Here is a 23,929-nt window from a genome sequence, read left to right on the forward strand (position 1 = left end):
CTAATAGGGAATTGACCAGACGGGAGATTTTTAGGATTTGCCCGAGATGAATATATAAAAAGATCATCACCAAAAATGTACAGAGAAAAGAGAAAGATGTCATTTATGCAGAAATTAAAAATTACTTCAAGAAAGATAAACCCATTAAGACTACAGAAGGAATTCTTATTCCAACCCCAAAGACACCTGCATCGTTTATGATGATGGAGAGAGGCTACCACACCTGTGTGTGGTTAGAAAATTGGATAGAGTATACCAAAAGTGATGGAGTATTAGCCTTCCCAGAAAATGGTACGTTCAATGGGAGAATCCTTCATAATTTGTGAATGCGGATGAATGAATTGGAGCCGAGACCTAGATTAACACAGTATGAGGCATTAGAAGAATGGGAAACTCTAGGCATTTGAGCACAATAGATCAAAAAGTAGCAGAGGTTCTAAAGGATTTTTCCCTAGACAGATGCGTGAATCACAAGAGAGTCAGATGAAACAATGGAGACAAGCAATAGTTACTGAGGGACTGTTTCTTGTATTAATGACTGAGGAACAGTCCGGAGGCAAGTGCACAGGGAAAACTAAGTATTTAACAATGACAAGTTGTGGGGAATCAGAAAATGAGTTTCTGGAAGATATTAGAACGAAAAAACCACCGCCATATCAGGAAGGAATTAATAGAATTACTCCAAGCGCCCCTGTTTTGGCAACACCTTTGGTTCCACAGATTATATATGACCCAATGAATGGAAGGGTACTTCAGGAAAAGGAAAGAGAAGCAATGAATAAAAATAGAGAAGAACTGATACAGAAAATAACCCAATTGAATGCACATCCTGAAGCACTGACTATACCAGTGACTATAGGTCCAGTTGTTTCATTATATGGGGATTAAGTGAACTGTCCCAAACCACCAGATATGACAACTCCCCCCCCTATCGAACCTAGAAAAGATAACAATTGATGATCAAGCCAGTGAATGTGATTCGGTAATTTCCATAATGGATTCACTGATAAGAGGACAGATAAATGAAACCCCGAGAAGAGTTACACCTAGTTGTTCAAAAGAAATACACTTCGAAACATCTACAGGAACTAAGAGTGCCACAATAGTATCCCCAGAAGAATTAGAAAGATGAGCACAAGGAATGGATAAGCCGAAACAACCAATAAAGATTTTAGATGTTTACAAATTGAAAGTGGAATTGGAAGAAATGATAGCTGGAAATGTGGGATTAAACAGATTAAATGCTTACAATGAAGAATAATTATTGTTTATTTGTAGAAGCATCACTAGAAATGCAAAGACATTTCATGAGAAATTGACAGATCTTGCTTCTGAAATGGGGATTGAAATAGGGAGATCAAAAGTACTACACAAGCCATATAGAGCAGAATGTTCTGATAAAGATTTGGAAAACATGAATGTGTCTGGAAGGAAATTACAGATTAAGGAATGAATGACCATATTACAAAAGTGGGGAGATCTGGACACATGGAAAGCTAGGTGGATGAGAAAAAAGGAAGAAGCACAGGCAAATCGATCGACATCTGAATTTTTATTGAAAGAATCAGGAAAGGCAGAAAGATTGTGTCCTATGAGAGAAGTTCTAGGAGGGGGATATGTACATGTTCTATGGACTCAACAAGATATTTTGTCATTTACTAATGATTCCCTAAAGTTAACAGAAAAACCCGTTGAATGGTACCGACCGGTTGAAAGGTTTGTGAAAGTTTCAAAAATTGTGTTGAAAGATTTAGATGGACTATTTGACATAGTGGTATCTGTTGATTTATGAACAGAATGTAAAATCACAGTTTATTGGCCTAGTGAAAAGTACCCAAGAGATGAGAAAACAGTGGCCCCTTCAGAAGAGGTAATGAAGAAGTATCACCAAGTGATCGCTTTCTTGAAAGGGAAAATCCCACCAAAAGAAACAGATTGGGTAAAAATAGATAGAACAGCACAAGAAATAAATGAACTGTACATGCGTATTATGAGCGTCTATTACAGGTGTTCAAACAGTATAGCAGTTTTGAGAATATTGGAGACAAAGGCATGGGTCATTTTGTATATCGTTTTGTGTCCGGTTTAAGGCCAGAAATCTCCCAGGTGATTCAGCAGCACATGTTGTGCTGCCAGGCAAAACCTATTTATGAAATCTTAAAATACGCCAAGTATTGTGGAGACGATATAGAAAATAGACGTAAAAAGTTGGAGGAAAAAGTGATGTGGACACAAGTGAAATTGGCAGAACATCAAGAGCTTAAATTAAATAGTCAGACAGATGATCATGTGAGAGGACAGGGTCAAAATGATAATAATGGGGGAAAACAAACAGGACGAATGAATAGGGAGGAAGAAAAGAAAAAATTTCCTTGTCAGGGGCGTGGAAAATTGGGACATTGGAAAAACAAGTGTAAAAATATTCAGAATAATAATGGCCAAAATCAAAATTTAAATCCGCAGACGCAGTATGAGGTTATAATGAGTCAACCACAGCAGGTTGTAAATCCACAGAGTCAGTTGCCACCTGCCCCTATGCCATATTTTGTGAACAGAGCAAAATACAGTGCAGAAACCGGATTTCCAGGAGAAAGTGGGAAGAAAAATTCTGTAACTTCACAGTTTCTTTTGCAAAATAGTTATCTTTCCAGAGATGAACAATGACGGTGCCTGAGGGGGGAGGAAGAGGAGGGCGTACTTGGCGCATCCTTACCGGTAGATCAGTCAGGTCCATATATTGATGGTAAAGAAGAAGGAAAGGATATTACCTTTTTGTTGGACACTGGTGCTACCCGTTCTACTGTGAAAACAGCAGACATTCCAAACCTTACCCTCTCGGGAGAAGCCATCCAAGTAGTGGGCGTTTCAAATAAACAGATCAGAACCCCAATTACAGAACCAATGGAGGTGCGAATTGGAAATTTTAGGGAAATGCACAAGTTTGGGGGGTGAGATTCAAGTCCTGTAAGAGATATTTATTGTGTAAAATGAATTGCACAATATTTTGCACACCGGATGGTGTTGCAATTCAGACCCCTGATGAAGACGGGGTCTATAAAAGAATATTAGCAAAACAAGGCACAGAGGTAGACGAGATGTATTCGTTAATGACAAAAGATGATTTACCTGATGAATTAAAAACGACTGTGAACCCAGAAGTGTGGGATTTTACAGGAAAAGAAGTAGGGTTGATGGCAAATGTAGACCCAGTGAAAGTGACTGTGAAGGAAGGTGCAGTTTATCCAAATACTCGACAGTACAAAATTAGTCCTGAAGTTAAAGCTGGTGTTGCAGCAGAAATTGATCGAAAGATTAAACAAGGCATTATGAAGGAAATCATGAGCAGTCCTTGTAATTCGCCTATAATTGACATTAAGAAATCTAGCGGGAAATACAGAATAGTCCAAGATTTACGAAAAATCAATAAAATTGTAGTGCCCTGTTGCCCTGTAGTGCCCAATCCAGTGCCCAATCCAGCAGTAATTCTGTTTCAGATAGCATGGAAGGCAGGATGGTTTACTGTAATTTATTTATGCCAAGCCTTTTTCTCCATTCCTTTACCCCCCGACAGCCAGTATCTCTTTTCGTTTAAGTTTGAGGACCGTATTTTAGACTGGAATAGAGTTCCTCAGGGGGAACACAGAAAGTCCTTCAATATTCAATCAAATCTTGTAAAAGTGTTTAGAAACTTTAGTGATGTCCAGAAAATCAGTTTTAGTTCAGTATACTGACAACGTACTCGTCGCATCAAAGTCACGAGATGATTGTGTCCCTGATTCGATTGCCTTAATAAACCATTTTGCTGATGGTGGACACAAAGTGTCACCAGAGAAACTGTAATTTTGTAGATCTGGAGTCAGATATTTAGGACACCAAATAGAACGAGGAGTGAGGAAAGTGACCCCCGAAAGAATAAAGATAATAAAACAAATGCAGTTACCATAGTCCCAAAGAGAGATTAGGATGTTCCTTGGAGTGGTGGGGTACTGTAGGCAATGGATTGTAGGTTTTTCGTTGTTAGCCAAACCCTTAATACAAATGACCAAGAAACGAGCAAAGGACCTAGTAGAATGGAATGATGAAAGCATGGAAGCATTTATGAGACTACGAAATTGCTTTTGTGAAGCTCCCGTTCTAGGTATGCCAGATTACACAAAATAATTTGCACTATTTTGTTGTGAAAGAGAAAGTTGAGCACTCTCAGTTTTAACACTAAGACATGGTTTAAGTCGACGTCCAGTAGCATACTTTTCTGCTACCTTGGACCCTGTAGTGTCAGCATTACCTGGATGTTTGAAAGCAGTAGCTGCCACCTGTATGAGCCTGGAACAAAGTGAGTCAATTGTTATGGGACATCCCGTGAAGGTGTATGTTCCACATTCAGTTAAGATTCTTTTAACAAGAACACAAACACAGTACCTTACTCCTAGTCGAATAACTAAGTACGAAAGAATCATTTTGGGAGCTGAAAATGTGACAGTGGTCAGGTGTACTACGCTAAACCCTGCTACACTATTGCCAGATGTATATGGAGAGGAAGTAAGAGATGAGGTTGAGCATGACTGTTTGGATGTCACTGAATTATGCACTAAGCCCCGTCCAGACATACAGGAAGAGCCCCTGAAAGAATCTGAACATGAGCTATTTGTACATGGCTCGTGCATGAGGCATGAGGAAGGAGGATTAAGTGCTGCTTATGCAGTTTGCACATTGGCTGGAATAGTTGAAGCATCCTATTTATCAGGAGTTAAATCTGCACAAGTAGCCGAATTGATAGCTCTGATTAAAGCTTGCAAATTTGTGAAAAATTGGAAAGTAACCATTTTTACTGATAGCCAGTATGGTTACGGGGTTGTGCATGATTTTGGCCGCCAGCTCTGGATACAGAGGGATTTCATGACTTCTTCAGGATCCCCTATTAAGAATGGGAGAGTTGTTAAAGAATTGCTAGAAGCAACCCAATTGCCAAAAGAAGTGGCAGTTGTCAAGTGTGCTGCACATCAGTCAGGTGATGACTATGTGGTAGCTGGTAATCGATACGCTGACCGGGTTGCCCAGTACTGTGCCAGGAATAAATTGGCAGTAAACAAGAAAATTTAAACGAGTGGAATCAGCTGCCAATTAATGTACTCTCAGGAATAGAAACAGGGGAGGAAGTAAGACAACTGCAGGATGAGGTGGAAAGGAGTGAAAATGAGGAGTAGATAAAAGTAGGATGTCAGAGAAGAACAGAGGACGACGTGTGAATTTATCCAGATGGCAGAACAGTGATGCCATGATCAGGCTCTTTAGACAGGATTGGTATAATCCGAGATTTAGGGCTGTTGCAGAGAGCCTTTGCCAGAGATGTTTAACATGTCAACAAATAAACCCAGGTAGGAAGACAGTGGTCAGTTGGGGAAAAATTGGAAAAGCAGAAGGACCATTTGTGAGGTTGCAGGTAGACTTTATCCAATTACCATCTTGTAGAGGACTGCAGTATGTTCTTTTTATTGTTTGTTTGTTTTCTCAGTGGGTGGAGGCGTACCCAACTAGAAGAAATGACAGCATAACAGTTGCCAAACTGCTGTTGAGGGAGCTAATTCCACGATTTGGTTTTCCAGTAACTTTGGAATCAGATAGAGGGTCTCACTTTAATAATGAAATAATCGGATTAATCTGTGAAGCATTTAAAATTGAACAGAAACTGCACTGTGCATATCGCCCAGAGGCTTCTGGAGAGGTAGAACAAATAAATAGCACAATCAAATCGAGTTTGGCAATAGTGTTTGCATCCACCTTATTGGAATTCCAGATGCATTACCTATCATGTATTCATGACAGAAACACAGGATTGAGTCCCCATGAAATTATCATGGGTAGAGCAACAAGACCAGCATTTATACCAGGACACAAACTGTTGAATATAACTGATGATTTGGTATTAGACTATTGCAAAGGATTGGCTGACCTAGTGCGTTCTGTCTCTCATCAGGTTGGAGAAGATGCAGTTGCCAGGCAGTCGAATCAAGCACATGATCTGAATCCCGGTGACTGGGTGGTGGTGAAGAATCACACTCGAGAGTCGTGCCTAGCACCCAGGTGGGATAAGCCACATCAGGTTATATTGGTTACAACAACAGCAGTAAAATGTGCAGGTATGCCTAACTGGATACATGCCAGTCATACCAAAAGAGTACCAGCTCCTGACAAAGAGGGACCTCAATTAACTCATGCAGTTGAGGCTGCTGAAGGTTGTGCAGCTGAAGGATCTAGAATAACAGATCCCGAAGTAGCTGACCAAGAACAACCAAACACGTCAGGACGACTGGATACCAGTGGTTGACATACCCGAGGTGATTGATAAAGCAAGAAGCAGAGCCAGACTAGAAAGACAGGAAAATAGAGAGGACCAGACAGGTGAAGAAGAACAAGCTCAGAAAAGGGTGAATGAAACTGTTGGAGACCCTGAGCAGGATCCGACAAGGAAATAACAATATACTCAGACAGAGGTTAATCAATATATCCACAAATCTGAGGAGGGACAGATAGGTTTAGAAGAACACGTTCAGGTTGCAGAAAACCAAAGTGCAGTAAGGCTTGAGCAGGACCAGTTAGAAAAAGAAGAACAAGTTCAGGAAGAAGGAGAACAAAATACTACCTGAACAGGGCCAGATATGGGAGCAAGAACATGTTCAGGCCAATGAAGTCACAACAGTAAGTCCTGAACCAGGACAGATAGAAAGGGACTCTGAAGATGAAGATAATCAAATTGTGCCACAACATAACGAAAATAAAAGAATACTTGAAAGAGACGAGGAAAGTGAAAGTGCAGTAGAAGCAAAAAAGGTCAGAAAAGATGATAATTGGCCAGGTGGTGTTAAAAGGTTAAAATATCGCTTAAGAACAATAAGTGAAGAGCCTGAACAAGTAAATGAAGTCACTTGTCAATCTGGGCAATTGACTGAGAAACCTAGGCGAAGAAGCCAAAGACTACGAATTTTGAACAATAAGTTCAAAGGTCCTGAATAGACCTAAGTGATTCTTGAAGGATTTGAGAATCCAGATTTGAATGAAGAAAGTGACGAAGAATTAATTGTAGAGCAGATTGACGAAGGAGAAGTGAGACCCCCTTGAAGGCTAAAACATACGTTTTCACAAAAGCAAAGAAAAAAAGAAGAGGAATCTTCTTAGTCCAAAATGGCTGATGATAGGGTTGCAGGAAGACCAAAACAAAAGTGTATAAAAAAATGTTGTAGAATATGTATATGTAGTATATTTTTAGTACTCATAATCTGGTTACTATTAACCATAGCCATCCCTTATTTGATGGTGACGGAAAAGAAAAATAACACAAACGAAAAGGTGGCTAACATCAAAGGAGATAGAGTAACATTAGAAGCACCAGATGAGTTAGACTTACATCACACTGTGACAAATAATGGCACCGCTTTAAATGTATTCACAAAATTATTAGTATGTAGATACTATAGAGGTTTGTGATTGGTATGTGTGTATTAAATTACCAGCATCAGTAGCAGAAGATGTTACTTACCGCCATTTACCATTAACATATGGTATTTCATGTAGTATATTATCAAGTTTATTTTATAGAACAGGAAAATTACAGTATTATTATTCTAACGTAGATGTGATTTTTTCCGAGGTTCCTATTCGAAAGAGTATGAATCCAGTTCTTAGTACTAAAGACGCAAAGTTTATGAATATTTCTTAACCATGAAAACAATAGATATAGCGGAGGCACACAAAAACAATCTAACATGTTTATTACATGGAGAAGAAAAGGTATTTTTAAATTTAGTTGAGCAAAGACAGGACTTCCGAAGAAAAACTTCTGAAAAGAAACTTCAGATTCCTCAATGGGCTGAGACAGAGGAGATTTATACACCTGGCAAGACTCATGCTACGATGTCTCTTGAAAAGAAAGAGAAAATCTGTCTCCATAGATTAAAAACGGACTATAACAATGTATTTATTGGTTCCAGTGAATGTGAACATCATTTCTTAGTTATTGGGGGACGGTGACTAAAAGGTGGAACAGATCCAGTTTTCCCTGGAGTCTATTATGTGTGTAGGAATAAAGGCTATTTTAGGCTGCCTGCACATTGGTATGGCAGTTGCTATTTTGGAATAGTATTCCCTAAAGTCTATCATGTAAAAAGAATCACTGGAAGCAATGAGAACACAAAGGAACTAACACACATAAAAAGAGTTAGTTTTTCAGAGATAGTAGGTGACACATTTAGTGCATTGATACCTTCAGTGGGAGTCATTTTAAACTCATGAAAAATGTGTCAGTTATCAACAGTGGTTGATCGTCTATTGACGGATACTGCTGGAGGGTTCTTAATGATCAATACGGAAATGGCTGCAATAAGGTCAAAGGTTTTACAAAATCGACTTGCTCTTGATATATTATTGGCAAAAGAGGGCGGAGTCTGTATAATGCTGAAAGCGCAACATTTGTGCAGTTATATTCCTGACAAAAGTGTCGAAATTGGAGGGTACATGAAAAATATTTCTAAATTGGAGGATGATCTAAAACCACTGGAAGTTGACGGTGTATGGAAGAAATTAACAAATAGTATTACTTCGATAGGAAGTTGGTTTACTAATATAGGCAAGAGTATTAAAGGTCAAATAATACTACCCATATTTGGAATAACAGTATTAGTTTTAGCAATAATGATATGGTGCAAATGTTGTGGAAAAAGAAAGAGATATAAAGTGAATGAAAAAGGAAAGAAAAGAAAGAATGAAGAAATCCAGTTAGAAGAAATGAAAGGCGAATAGTACAAGAAGATGAAAAGTTTACAAGGCAATAATGAGGAAGGAAACGCAAAGATAGAAGGGAGAATTGAGATGTGCTAAAGTTGACATGTGATTGGGTGATGGGTATTTTTATGATGGCATAAAATGCCATCAGAGAGGGGATTGAAGGAGCAAGGACTCGTATAAAAGAGACTTGTTCAGATGCTATCCTCTCATATAACATGTAACACTGTATTAATTATGTTTTGTGTAAACTAACGTACACCACAATCCATATTCTAGATAGAATGACGCTTGCATATGTGTTTTACTAACAAGTAACTAGAGTGAAACTTAAAATGGCTGCTAAAGCGGGAAACTGTATTGCGCATGCGCCAACTGTATCTACGCAGTATGATGAATTCTTTGCTTGGAGGGAATTTTCTGCTTCTGCGCACTTGCTTCTAAAATGGCCGCTTGGAAACTCACTTTGCTAAGCATCTGCCTTGCCGAAGCTAACACATGCTTTTTACTAAATGCTAATGCAGGGAGACCTATTATAAGTAAATGGGATTAGAATAGAGATAGGTGGTATACAGTGAAATCATTTTATTTTGATGTTAACATGTTTCTTTTTAACCTCTCTATTAGTTCGTATTTGGGCCTCTGAGCGATGCTAAAGTCTATACTTCATGTGACTCCTCACGCAGGTGCAGTAACAACCAGCCAGAAGCCATGAGGGTGTGCTTGGATCCCGTCCAAGGCCGCGTTCGCAACATGTCCTGGGAAAGTGATGGACATTCTGCAGGATGAACAAGACAACTGTTAGATGTATTCTTTTTATTGATAAAGATGTGAAATGCGGGTGGGAGATAAAGCTTGGGAAAATAAATTAAGGGGCAGGAACACTGAACAATGAACTAGGTAAAATTATTAAAACTTAGCATGTTGTGACGATCATCCCCCCTTGCTCGTCCAATCAGAATTAGGAGTTTCATAAATTTGAAACCTTTAAGGGTGGTACATACCATTAGGAAAGTATAATTGAGGTAGTTTAGTTAGATATGCTCGTGTTGCTAAGATGCTGAGAGACCGGGATGCTGTCCAAGAGCTGAATAAATGCTGAAGAAGAATCAAATTGCAGAACTTAGATCCTAAACTTAATCAGAATTAGAAGAAGATCGCTGAAGAATCAAGGAGGGAAATTAGGCAAAGAATTAGCAGAAGATCGTGGAAGAATTGAGGAGGAAGATTAGTGTCAGAGAGGGGCACGACGCAGGCGTCAGATCTAGAATAGGTCACCTATCCTGTCCGATAACCTATTCTGAAGCTTTGTCACCTGATCAGTCCCAGGGGACATTCCCAGCTCCTTGGCCAAGGGGTTGTTTGCCACACCATTGTAGGTAAATATATATTCTGTGTAGTATGTATTTGTACTGCTCTCTCTTTTTCCTCTCCTCTCCAGGTACTGTCATTGCTGGTGATATTGTTTAAGTAGAGAACTGACCTAATTGAGTAAATTGTCTGAGAAACTGAGTTCTTACTGTATATGAATTTGCTCTCGTGAAATTAACCAGATAAACATTTAAAACTTTCCTGAGTCTGTGATTATTTGAAACCAGATAGAAATTAGATTTATGTGATTTCACCATCAACTAGTTCCAACTAAAAGGTCCATTGACCAGTGGAAAGAACTTTTTGATCAGTGAAAGATTAGTTAACTTAGTAGTTAAATAATCTAGAGTAATTATAAAAATTGACCCCCAGCAGGATTTACTAGCCTATGTGAATGTGTGTAAGTTTATGGGCCCAGGTGAGTATATGGTAGTTGAGTACCTGAGGTTGGTAACCTGCTGGATCAGGTATAAAGCCTAACCTGGGTGGGATACCTGTCTTGAACCTAGTATGGTGGTTTCCGTATCTGCAACTAATTTTTACATCAGTAACTGATAAAGGACAACTTCTAGAAATGTGCAGTAATATACCTATTTTATTAGAGGGATAACTCTTCTGGCTCAGAATTCTCGAGGTTAAAATCAGTGTCAGATTTTATTGCTAAACATTTTTCCACATTTGTATCAAGGAGCCATGAGGCCAGCTTGTAAAGAAAATGATTATTCTGTGGGAAGAAGCCGGTTTTTGTCAGATATGGAGATGTACTGATTCTTCGTGTGAAGTTGAATGATAGGTTCAAAAAGCAGTTTAAATTACACAGGAATTACTTTTGGATTACTTTTAGATTACATCAAATACTCGGGGTGGTATGCCTAGATACTGTGCCGAGGATCTCACAATACATGGTAAGACTTTTAAGGTTTTCAGTGTAGTTACGTTTTCTCCATACAAAACATCAGTTCAACACTTAGAACATTTTAGGAACAAAAACGCATAACATTGTATCCTATGGCAGAAAAACGGTTATCGATTTCACAGGTAAGTACTCAACTCATGAGTGGCAGTTATGGGGGTTAGGACCAATGTTTCTCAAGGTCTAGGTAGGTACTCAAATTTCACCACAAGCGCCACTGGGGTGGCCCGGTGCAGAGTGCAGAGGCCCAATGTTAGCCAATGGGGCAAGGGGGTCTTCAGTCAAGGACTGCTCATGAACATGCCAATTGGCTGTGGGAGCACAGCTCCTGGGGTTAAGATCAGCACTGCAGGGGCCAACAATCAGCACAGGAGTGCCAAGGCGACATCAGTGACCCTATGAATGTCAATTGAGATCTTTGAATGAATGAATGAATGAATGAAGCAAATTTGTATTGCGCAACTAAGCCCAATGGGCGTCAAGGCGCCTAACCAAACAATACTGACTCTGACTCAGAAAATACTCGGAACTTACTGGTAGGCCTTCACAAAATACCAGGTTTTAAGTGCTTTCCTAAAAAGGACCAAAGAGGGTTGGGACTTAATCTGCAAAGGGAGAGAGTTCCAAAGTCGTGGAGCAACGATGGAAAACGCTCTACTACCCCATCTCACCTTCTTACTTCGGGGGATTACCAATTGATTAGCCTCTGAAGAGCGGAGACATCTGCTAGGAATATAACGTACCAGAAGGGACCCCAGAGCATCAGACGGGCCAGCGGAAAGAGCTCTGTATGTAAGACAGAGAAGTTTAAAAGTAATCCTGAAATGGATGGGGAGCCAATGTAAGTGCTTCCTAGCAGCAGTTGCAGAGGAATCTTTCGGAAGAGCCAAAACGAATTTAGCAGCAGCATTCTGCACGACCTGAAGGCGCTGAATGAGATGTTTATTAGTATCCGCATAGAGTGCGTTACAGTAATCCAGCCTCGAGCCAACAAGAGCAGTCACAGTTTGCTTGCGTGCCAATGGTGAGAGATAATGAATAATTTTTCTTAGGGTCATAATGACACCCCAACATGTAGAAACCGTCCTGCTGACCTGGAGATTCATAGTCAATGAAGTATCAAAAATGACTCCAAGGTTCCTAGCAGACTTAACAGGGGAAGGGCAGGTTCCCAAAGACGTAGGCCACCAATCACTAGACCAGATATCTTGGTCTTTACCAAAGACTAGGACCTCAGTTTTGTCGGCGTTTAGTTTTAAGGAGTTTGACACCATCCAGTCCGCGACCAACTGCATACAGGACCTAAAACTGGACGCCGAAACACTGACAGGGTGGGCTAGAGACACCATGATTTGTGTGTCGTCAGCATAGGAGACTACCTCCATCCCCTGAGATCTTACTAACCTAGCAAGAGGGGCAACATAAAAGTTGAATAAAGTTGGGCTTAAAGCAGACCCTTGAGGCACCCCACATTGCAAAGATTTAGCAGGGGAGAGGAAGTCTCCAAGCATGACTCTTTGCTCTCTCAGATGTAAAAAAGAGTCAAGAAGGCCTAAAGCTGGCCCAGCCACCCCTGCCTCCCTTAACCGAGATGTTAAGATGGAGGGAGACAGGGTATCAAACGCTGCAGTAAGGTCCAGGAGAACTAAAATAGTTGTCTGACCCCCATCAACCTTGCAGCGAATGTTATTTACCACCATCGTCAGAGCAGATTCGGTGCTGTGGAATTTCCTGAATCCATGCTGTGAACTGTCAAGAAACTCAGAGGAGTCAAGAAAGGTGGATAGATGGAAATTGAGATGTGCTTCAAGCATCTTGGCAGGAGCAGGTAACAAAGAGATTGGTCGAAAATTCTTCAATACTCCCGGATCAAGGGAAGGCTTTTTAAGGAGAGGTCTGACTATAGCCCTTTTCCAAGTCACAGGAAAAGTACCTTTGGTTCGGCGACGCTGGTGGCTCGGGCAGGGAGACTTCCTGGAGGCGACCACCAGCTGGAGAGTTAAGTTGGGATCTTGGGGGGAGTGCTTGGACACTGTCGGCTGGGCCACCCAAGGCCGAGGGGAGTCAGGTGCAGGGGTGTATTTTGGCATCAGGTTCTTCTTACCAGCTCTGGTTGCGCTCGGGGGGGTCCCTTCAGGTTGAGGCTGCAGGTATTGTCTTGAATCTTGAGAGAGGTGGGGGATCATCAGATCCCAGGTCAGGAGTGGTGTTGGGCCACTCAAACTTGGGCCGTTGGCATTCGGTGCAGAGTTGTGCAGAATTGCGGAGCCGTCTGGATCCGGATTCTGTGGGTGTGTCTTGGCTTGAGCAAATCCAGTTCTCACAGGAGATGGTCTGTTTGATAAGTGCAGGGCAGGTCCTCCGGGCTCTGGGGGTCGCTGGCTGCAGGACTTGCAGTGGTTCTCGCTGTAGGTTGGTCGAAGTCGGCACAGGACAGTAGGGCTGGGGCCAAGGCAGTAGGTTCCCTCTTCTTCCTGGGTCAGCACAGCTCTTGAGTCTTTCTTCCTCGAATCTGAGGAGGCAAGGTTCAGGGTTGCCCCTAAATACTAAAGTTAGGGGTGCTAAAGGGGTGTGTAAGTCTGGCCAATGGGTCCCTTCTTTGGTGTGAGTACACCCCCTATTATGCCACCCTCTATTGGGAGGGGGCATGAGCCTCTTCCCAACTGGTTGGGTCCCCTCATCTCCAAGATGGAGGGGACTGAGATGTGTGCTTCACCTCTACTCCCCCACCTGAGGGGTAGAGTTGGCAAAGGTGGGCACACCTTTCCTCCTAGCTTATATTTCCAGTCGATTCTCCTGCCCAAAGTGGGGGTAAAAACCAGTGGGAGACAGTTGCTGGGGGCAGCAAAAGGCAGGGACTGCTTACAAAGGTGGCAGGCCGTTGAAGCTTCCCCTCTCTTGGGCCCAAACCATCCTGTGGAGGAAGCATGACAACTCTGCCCAGGATGGTCTTTGTTTCTGGACCCAGAGAGAGGAGGCTTTCTACCCAGGGGTCCAGAAACCTGTATGGTGGTGGAAAATGCCAGGCAGCGATTCAGGAACCCTACCAGGGTTGGTTGATTTTCGTGGGGCATCTCTAAGGTGCCCTCTGCGTGCATTTTACATTCAAGCCCACACTGGCATCAGTGTGGGTTTAATGTGCTGAGAAGTTTGCAACCAAACTTCTCTGGTTTCAGTAAAGCCATTATGGAGATGGGGAGTTCGTACTGACCAACTCCCAGACCATATGCTCTTCATGGGTTTACTACACACAGTGTCTAAGAATGGACTTGGCTACTGTAGGGGGAAAGGGTTCATGCCACTGTACCCTCACCTGGGGGCTAGTTCACCCTGCTAGAGGGGTGACTTACCTAGGCCTCAGGCAGTGCGTTGCAGGCATGACACACAGGGATGTGTGCCATGTCTACTCTTCACTTTTCTCTGCACCAAAACACGCAGCCTGCAATGACAGGGTGTGGGTGTTAAGGTACATGGCCTCTAAGGTTGACACAATAGGTGCTACAACCCTTAGAAGACTTCCCTGGTCACAGTGCTCTTGGTACCCATGGTATCTTTTACAAGGGGCTTACCTGTGGCCAGAGATGTGCCAATTGTGGGTACAAAGGTACAGCTTTGGGAAATAACACAGGCCCTGGGAATCTGATTTGCATGGACTCAAGGCACACCAAGACAAGTGCATCATGTGTCAGGGAAAAAGTGGGGGGTAACCATACACACCAAGTCAAAGTGCATCATGTGTCAGGCAAAACGTGGGGGGTAACCATGCAAAAAGGGGCACTTTCCTACACGGTACGCCCGGGCTGAACTGGAGGGTTTAGGGCACCCACCTTGAGACAAAGAGGCCTGCGCATGATCATAGGTGAGCCCCTTGTTAAGTGGGAGTAGCAGCAGATGGGAGAGGCGCCCCGGTGTGGAAAGCCTGTGGGGCATGTTTCGGGCCTGCATCGTAGTATCGGCTGCGGCATCATTGATGGGCCACAGCGGCCTCAGAAACCCTGGTGGACCTTGGGGCCCTGGAGGGTACAGCCACTTGCTGAGGAGGTCCTGCCATGGGCAGTGAGTGACCCTAATGAGTGCAGGGCCAGCAGATTCCCGGTGGCCTGATCAGTTAAAGCGAGGGTGGCCGGGCAGCAAGTGGGCTGCACTATGTCAGAGTACACTGGGCCCCAGGGGATTGAGACTGCCCATGATCCCTGCAGATGGGCTGAAGGAGTGAGGGGCTGCACTATTGAGGCCTGCCGGGCAAACAAGAAATCTCTAAGCCGTGGAGAGTGCAGTGCTCTGGATGATTTGAGGAGGTCCGGCAGGGGGTAGCGGTTACCCCCTATGGTGAGGGGAGTGTGGCCAGAGGGCTCTTCTGGCCCAGCTTGCTAGAGTGGGGGAGGCCGTTACCGGAAGGGCTGGAGTGGGCCACAGGTGCGCTAGGCCTCGGGGGAAGCCTACTGGAGCCCAGGACGGGTGAGACACCAGGGCCACATGAGAGCCTCCTGCAGTGGGCCTGAAGGGATCGGGGAGTGGCCTGGACCTCCATAATCGGATGAGATCCTACTGGAGCAACAGGAGCTGCACAGAGGCGGTGCCCTGAGTGGAGGCAAATCCATGTTTTGATTGGGGGCCCCTGTGGCATACCTGGTCCTGGGGTGGCTGCAGCAGAGTGACCATAAGGAGCTACGGGGGGTGGCTGAGAGGCTGCTGGAACAGGGGCACAGCAGAGGAGAAGACCCCTGGTGGACACACGATGGGGAAAGTCAGGCCCCTGAGGTGGCGGCCGCCAACACCATCTCCCAATACAAAACCCCATGGCAGAACTCACAGCAGGTGACTTGCCAGGAGGGGGCAGGGTCCATGGCCACCTCGCAGACACATGAGGGAGGGCCCTCTCGGGACGATCTGCTGGCGGTCATACATGGGTCACGCACTGCTCTGGAAGATAAGATTGAGACGGAGTCCATTGATGTCAATTTGCTCAGAGCAGATCTACATAAAGTAGCAGAGAAAGTGACCATGGCAAAGGGTAATATTGAGACGCTCTGTGTGGAGGTGGAGGTTCTTAAGCAGCAAATGGCCAGAATGACAAAAGTGTCGGGGGATCTGGAGGCTAGGACGGAGGATTCAGCAGGCCAATCCTGCCACAGCAACATATGTATTCTGGGCTTTCAGAGAGGGTGGACGGGACATTAGCGGAAGGGTTTCTAGAACAGTGGGTTCGGCTGTGCTTGAAACTACAGGGACTCTCAAACATCTTGGTCATTGAACCAGAACACCACATGCTGGTGCCTCCACCGCCACCTGGGCCAGACTTAGGCCTTCATAGCAAAGATCCTGAACTACAGCTACAGGGAATGCATCCTCAGGGTTGCCAGGGAACATGCAGTCCCAAAGTATGAAAATCATTTGATCTCCATCGTCCCTGACTACACCAGGAAGATACAGGAGCAGTGCAAATCGTCATTCTTTAAGGTAATGCAGAAGCAGCAGAACATGAACCTTAAATACATGCTGCTATAGCCTTCCAAGCTCAAGTTCTTAGCCAATGGGAAGGCACACTTCTTTGAGTACTGTGAGGAGGTTTGGGACTGGTTGGAAGTGTGGGACAAGATCCCTGCTCAGAGCGTGGACACTGGGGACTGCCCAAAGACACAGTTGGAGCGTGAGGGACAGATCACAGGCTCCTGCTACGTGTGTGCAGAGGGTCGCGATCCAGGAAGATGATACAGTGTAGGTGGCTGGGTCGGGGGATTGACAGTTGACTGAGCAGGGCCAATAATTACTCACAATGGAGGTCCTGGTGTTAGACACTCAGTCTACACACATCAGTGTCATACCGGCCATGGACATCAGGGTAAAGTGATACTGCACAACTGTTTAGGTGGGGAGATATGTGGTTTCACAGGGAAAGCAGGATGGGAGGCATATTTCCCTTCTTAATCTGTACGCACCCAATGTGGAAGATCCTCAATTGTTTTAAAAGCTTCAGGAAGCAATGGTGTTGGGCTTGGAGGGTCTGATATTGTGGTTGGGGGATTATAATTGTGTCCTGGATGGGGAGCGTACAGACTACCCCATAGACTCGACATGAAGCCTCGTATTACGGAGGTGTTGTGTGAGGTGATGGATAATCTACAGTTTTGGGATGGCTGGAGGGCTCAATGGCAGTTTCATCTGCACACAGTACCTACAGCAGACGGGATAAGATCTTATTGGCAGATGCGCATCCTAGCAAGTTGCAAGGATTGTCTCATTTGGTGCGATTTTTGTCAGATTACTCACCTGTGTGTTGTGAGCTAGCTCTGGGGGGGTGGTCAGGAGAGCAGGCTAGGCTGTGGAGACTCCCAGCAGACATCCTGACTGATGTCATGGCCCCTTCAACAGGGCGAGCACCTATAGCGGGGGCTCCCTGTTGAATTGGGCCCTCTTAATCCCTAATGTAATCACCCTCGGCCAGATCGCAGGGAAACTATATTGACAGCTGTGACGGACTACTTGGAGGGTGACTGCGGCACAGCTGGGTCTCACTAAATTGAATGGGAGGCCATGAAGACAGTTGTGAGAGGCCAATATCTGACCGTTGGGGTATGTAGGATACTCCAGTAGAAGAGTGAGCTGGAGTTGTTGCAGGGGTGTGCGTCTCTGGACCAGGATGCCCAACCAGAAGAGTTCTAGCTTTGTAGGAACATTGTAGGGAAAGGGAGGGTCTGGACGCATTTACTCGCACTCAATCTAGGTAGTGCTTGCATCGGGAGGGGGACAAGTCTATTAGGTTTCTGGCCTAGCTGTTGCATAAGGAGACTAGTGTCCCAGTGGTTCTCCATCTGAGGAATGAGGTGGACGCACTTGCGGCCACTATTGAGGCAGAAGTGGTGGTGTTTCAGCAACTTCTGGAGAGGGTGTACTGTGGTGGCACCTGCAGCATGCCGGATGGGGTGTGGGTCTACCTGGTGCCACTGGGGGTCCCTAGGGTGGGAGAGGTTATGGCTGAGGAGATGGAGGCTAGCATCACGCTGAGGGAACTGTGGGTGGTGCTTTGGATGCTCCTAAGGGCTAATAATCCCAGGGGAATGGGTTCCATGCTAAATTTTATTGAGCATTTCCAGCTTTGCTCACACAAACTGCTTGAGGTGTTTTTGGAGGCTGAAGAACTGGGACAGCTTCCATTTAGTATGAGAGAAGGGCTCATTTGCATGATACCCAAACCGGTGGGAGATGGTTCAGCTGGCAGTATATCGTCCACTGACGATGATTAACTCTGAAATTTAAGAGCCTGTGTAAATTGTTTGCCAATCATTTATGTTCTGCAATGTGTAGTTTGGTCCACTGTGATCAGTGTGGCTTCCTGCCAGGTCAGAGTGCAGCATTGAACTTGCGCCATGTGATGCACATTTTGCACGAGGTGGAGGGTGCTCATGAAGAGATGGCACAGGCCTCCATAGATATCAAAAAAGCATTCAACACTGTGGTCTGGGTGTTCCTCTTGGGGGTCATGGAGGCTATGAGGTTCAGTCCGCGATTCTGGGCCTGACTATGCCTGTTTTTTTGATAAACAAATTTTTATTGTTTTGAGTGATACAACAAAAAAAACATTGAGCCTGACGAACCACCAAGTTACAATCACACAGCATGAGACCACGCCATCCCCCCGCCCCCACCCGAAGCCCCCCCTCCGCCCCCCCCGAACCGCATAATCATAACACATTGCCCAACCATTTCCCCCAGACCCTACGGTATTTTTTAAGGCAGCCCCTCGCCTGATAGAGAGTCCGCTCCTGTGCCGCACACCAGTCCACTCCAGTGCTCCATTTGGCCAAGCTAGGCAGCTGTGGATGCTTCCAAGCCGCTGCTATATCTCTTTTCGCCACCATTAATGCTGTCATAAGGAAAAGCTTCTCTGCGCGCGTGCCATCCAGGCCGTCAGTGATGCCCAGAAGGGTGTGTCTAGGGTTATGTGGCACCACCCATCCCAAGACCTCCGTGAGATCGGCTTCTATGCCCCTCCAGTAACCCCCCCAAGTCCGAACAAGACCACACCATGTGGATGAAGTCAGCCGGGGCAAAACCGCATTGGGGGAAAGCTGCCGTAGCGGAAAGGCCCGCACGGTGCAGACGAGCCGGCGTGAGGTAGGCAGTATGGAGATAATACATTTGAATAAGCCTCAGTTTGGCGGAGGCCGTCACCAGCCTGGGGGCCCTAAGGGCATCCCGCCAGTCGACCTCGTCCAGGGTACCCACCCACTCCTCCCACCGTTCTTTCAGGCCTTCCTGGGCCATGGGGGTATTATTAATAAGAGAACGATGTATTCGGGAGATGCCCCCCCGCCCTAGGTTACCCAGCAGGACCTGATCCTCCGGGGGGCTGTGGTCCATCAGCCTAATGTCCAGAGGGGTGTAGATGCGTATGGCGTGCCGCAGTTGGAGGTACCTATAAAATTGAGATGAGTGGAGGGAGAAACGCGCCTGCAGTTCCGAGTATGAGCACATGCGTTCCCCCCGCCAGACATCCCCCAGCTGCGAGATGCTGAGCAGGTCCCATGATTTGAAACCCTCCAGGTCCGCAACGTCCCGCATCCATGTCCCATGCCAGAGGGGAGTGGCACGAGTCAGTCTCCCGGTCCACCGGGTGTGGCGAAGCGCTGCTCGCCAAGCCAGGAAGACCGCTTTGGTGATGTCTGGGCAGGAGGCGGGGATGGTGGCGCCATACAGGCGGTCTTGAATGCAGGAGAAACCCAAGTCCTCCAATTCCACCCTGTAGGCCGGATCGGACCATCGGCCCCCAAACCAACCATGGATGTCTAGGAGGCGGGTGGCCAAATAGTAGAGGTAAAGATTTGTCATGCCTAGCTCTCCATCAAAGGTGGGCAGGCGACACGCCGACAGGGCCAGCCGCAGTCTCCCACCACCCCAGAGAAATATGGTCGCCAACCCATCCAGCTCACGAAACCAAGGCCTTGGGAAGGACATGGGAGTATTTTGTAATACGTAAAGGAACCGGGGGAGAATCATCATTTTGTATAGTGCCACCCTCCCCAGCGGATTGAGCGGGAGCGATTGCCATCGCGCCAGATCTGCCTTGGCCTTCTTGACCAGGGGGGTCACGTTAAGAGCCCAGCTCAGTTCCGGGAGAAGGGAGACCCAGATGCCCAGGTATTTGAAGGACAACCGACGGAGGGGAATAGTGTCCTGCCAGTCAAAGCACTCCCGGGAGGGGTGCAGAGGCACAAGGACCGATTTCCGCGGGTTTAAATGGAGGCCAGACGCGCTGCCAAAGCGGCCCAAGAGACGGGGAGTGCACGGGGACCCGAACGCGCTGGATCACTAAGGTACAACAGAACGTCGTCCGCGTAGAGGGCTATTTTGTCCGACGCCAGGCCCGGCCACTCCCAGCCCCGAAGGAGAGGATCCGCTCGGATCAGGGCAGCAAGGGGCTCCATTGCAAGAGCAAAGAGGAGGGGCGACAGTGGGCACCCCTGCTGCGTTCCCCGGCCGATCCGAAATGGTCTCGACAGTGCCCCGTTGACCAACACTCTGGCGCGGGGGCGCGCGTAAAGGACTCGCACCATTCCAACAAACTTGGGGCCGAAACCCATGTGGGTCAGGACCTCAAATAGGTAGGGCCACCCGACCGAGTCAAAAGCCTTCTCGAAATCGGCAAGCAGGAGAGTGAGATATGGAGATATGCAATGGCGGTGAGCCAAGGCCACGTGAAGGCGACAAAGGCAATGGCGAGTGCCCCGGTCCGGCATGAAGCCGCACTGGTCTGGATGCACCAAGCCCGACAAAAAGGGCCGGAGCCTCTGTGCCAGGACCGCCGTGTAAAGTTTGATATCTGTGTTGATAAGGGAGATCGGCCGGTAGGCCGACCTATCACAAGGAGGCGGCGTGGACTTGGGCAGGACCACAATCGTGGCCATGTCGGCTTCCGGTGGGAAGGAGCCTTTCTTGACCGCTTCAGCATAGAGAGCACCCAACCGCGGGACCAGGTGTTCCTTATAGGTGGCGTAAAACTCCTGGGGAAAGCCGTCCGGTCCCGGGGTCTTCCCCGCGGACGTGCGCCCTATCGCATCCCCAATCTCCTCAGGAGAAATGGGCACCTCCAGACTCTCCCAGTCACCCGACCGAAGACGGGGAAGCCGTTGGTCACTAGCGGCAAGCAGTGAGGCCAGGGAGAGGTCCGTAGCCCGGGCCCGATATAGCTGCGAGTAATACTGAGCGAAGGCGTCCGCTATTGCCACGGAGGAAGATTGGAGCAGGCCATCAGAGTCGGCCACCGCCGGGATGATGCGTGATGCCCTGGGGTAAGTAGCCAGCCGATGTAGGAGCGCACCATTCTTGTCGCCCCACCCATATACCCTCGCCAGCGAGGATTGCCAGAGGAGCTTAGCCGCATCAATCGACCGCTGACGAATCTCCTCTCGCAGAAGTCGCAACTGCCGGGTCCCAGCCGGATCGTCGGACCCAGAGAGAGATTGCTCCAGTCGTAGCGCACGAGCCTCACAGGCAGTGAGCCGCTGGAGTTGCGTCTGGCGATGCCGTACCACCTGTGCTTTGGCAGCCCCCCTGATGGTGGCCTTACAGGCCTCCCAAAGGGTGCCCGCCGAAGAGACCGACCCGTCGTTGTCACCAAAATAATGCGTCAGTGCGGACCCCACCTCCTTGCGGAGCGTCTTATCCTGGAGGAACCAGGCGTTGAAGCGCCACACCTGGCGGGCCCCTCGAGGCGGGGGACCCAGACCCAGGAGGACCGCAGAGTGATCCGATATCCCCCTAGGGAGGATGCGGATGTCCTGGATGCCTACACAGTCAGAGGGGGGGACAAAGATCGCATCAATACGGGCATGGGTGTGGTGGGCGGCCGAAGTATGAGTATATTGCCATGCGCGTGGGTGCCAGGTCCGCCACGCTTCGCATAAGCCCTGAGCCCCCGCCCAACTCGCCAACTGCTTCGCCCGCGCGGCGCACCGAAACCGGACCGGAGGAGTCGAGCTGCGGAGCCGAGACAGCATTGAAGTCCCCCCCAGAACAATAGCGCCCGGCGAGAGAGTTGCTAACAAAGATGCGACTTGATATAAAGCCTGAGACAGCCCGGTGGGCGGCACATAGAGCGACAGGAGACTGAGCGGCCGACCCTCAAGCGTGCCGCAAACGGCAATCCCCATCCCTTGGGGGTCGTGGATCACCCGGGTAAACACAAACGGGAGAGAGCGGCGTAGCAAAATGGCGACCCCCCAGCTCCCCCCCCCCCATCCCCCCGAGAACCCTGAGTGCCACACCCGGTCGTACCCGTAGCGCGCCAGGAAGGGACATTTCTCGCCTAGCAGGTGGGTCTCCTGAAGCAGGAGCACATCGGCCTCCGCGCGCTGGGCATATTTAAGGACGGCGGTGCGCTTAAGTCTATCCAGCAAGCCGTTCACGTTCCAGGACAGGACGCGCGTCTGCGCCTTAGAGGCTAGGTCAGCCATGGTGGTGATGGGAACGGAGCGCGTCGGGAGTGAAGCGGCCAGGGGAAGCCAGGACTACGGCTCTCACACTAGGGGAAGCCAGCGGGCAGCGCGGGAAAGTGGTCGGCGGCGGAACCCGTGTGAGCGGCTGCATGGAGAAGCGTGGCGACACGCGGGGCGCGATGCTGCACAAGAGGCTCAATGGAGAACAGACCCAAACCAAACAAAACCGTCCCCCGAGGAGGAAAAACCAACAATTACCCAACCCCAACCCCCCACCCCCCACCCTACACTTCAAGAACGGAAGCATCTGTCGCCCTAACTGAACCAACAATTACAAGGCCCCAAGCGTAGGTGCTCGGGTGTAAAGAGCGTGGTGGACCCCTCCTGAAGCACGGATTCCAGTGTCTCATCCTAGGTTGTTGTGGGAATGCTTGAGACTGCAGAGCCCCCCACCCCCGCCACTTGACAGGGTCGCCGCCTCCCCCTGTGGATGCAGGAAGCAAACGTTAAGTCATATAGCAGGACTGCGGGAGAGGTCTGACAGGTCAATTTGCACGTTGAGGGGGGTTTGAGACCCGTCCGGTCGGGGCGACAGGCGGCGCCGGGACCCCCCAGCCGCATGAGATGATGTTCCAGAGGAGGCTGAGGAGTCTCTCACCCCCCTTCCAGAGGTGCCCGCAGACCGGGTCCGGGCCATCGCCGCGCCTCGTGGTTGCCGTGAATGCGTGCGCTTTCTGCGCCGTGGTCGTTGGGACCCAGCTGCTCCCTGGCCCCGGGGTACAGTAGCAGACGACACCCCTCCGGGTTGGCGCAGAGGTCTTTCCTCAGTGAGCCAGGTCCAGGCCGCCCTGGGAGTGTCAAAGAACAGCGTCTTATCCTGGAAAACGACCCGCAGGCGGGCCGGGAACTGGAGTTGGTATTGGAGGCCAAGGGAGCGCAGCTTTAGCTTTACATCCGTGTAGGAGCGGCGCTGCTCCTGGACCCCACGGGTGTAGTCCGGGAAGATCATAATGGTGTGGTTGTTGAATGTCAAAGGGCCACTCACCCGTGCCTCCCGCAGGATAGCGTCTCTGTCCCTAAAGTTGAGGATCCTAAGAATAAAGGGGCGCGGGGGGGCTCCCACAGGAGGCTTGGCCGCCAACGACCGGTGCGCCTTCTCCACCACGAACCAGGCCGACAGACCAGCCGCCGGCATCCAGGACTTAAACCATGTTTCGAGGAAGTCGTCCGCCCGGCCAGACTCGACCCCCTCCGGAAAGCCCACCAGGCAAAGGTTGTTGCGGCGGGCGCGATTTTCGGCATCTTCCGCCCGTCTGTGCAGTTCTTTGGAGTGGGTTGTGAGCTCTCTGACTTGGTCCTGCAGCAGGCGAATGTCATCCTCCGCAGTGGAGATCTGGGATTCCATTTCCGCAATGCGGGCCGTGGCGTTTCGGAG

The sequence above is a fragment of the Triturus cristatus genome, chromosome 2_1, assembly GCF_964204655.1.
Source record: "Triturus cristatus chromosome 2_1, aTriCri1.1, whole genome shotgun sequence".
NCBI classification, from domain to species: domain Eukaryota; kingdom Metazoa; phylum Chordata; class Amphibia; order Caudata; family Salamandridae; genus Triturus; species Triturus cristatus.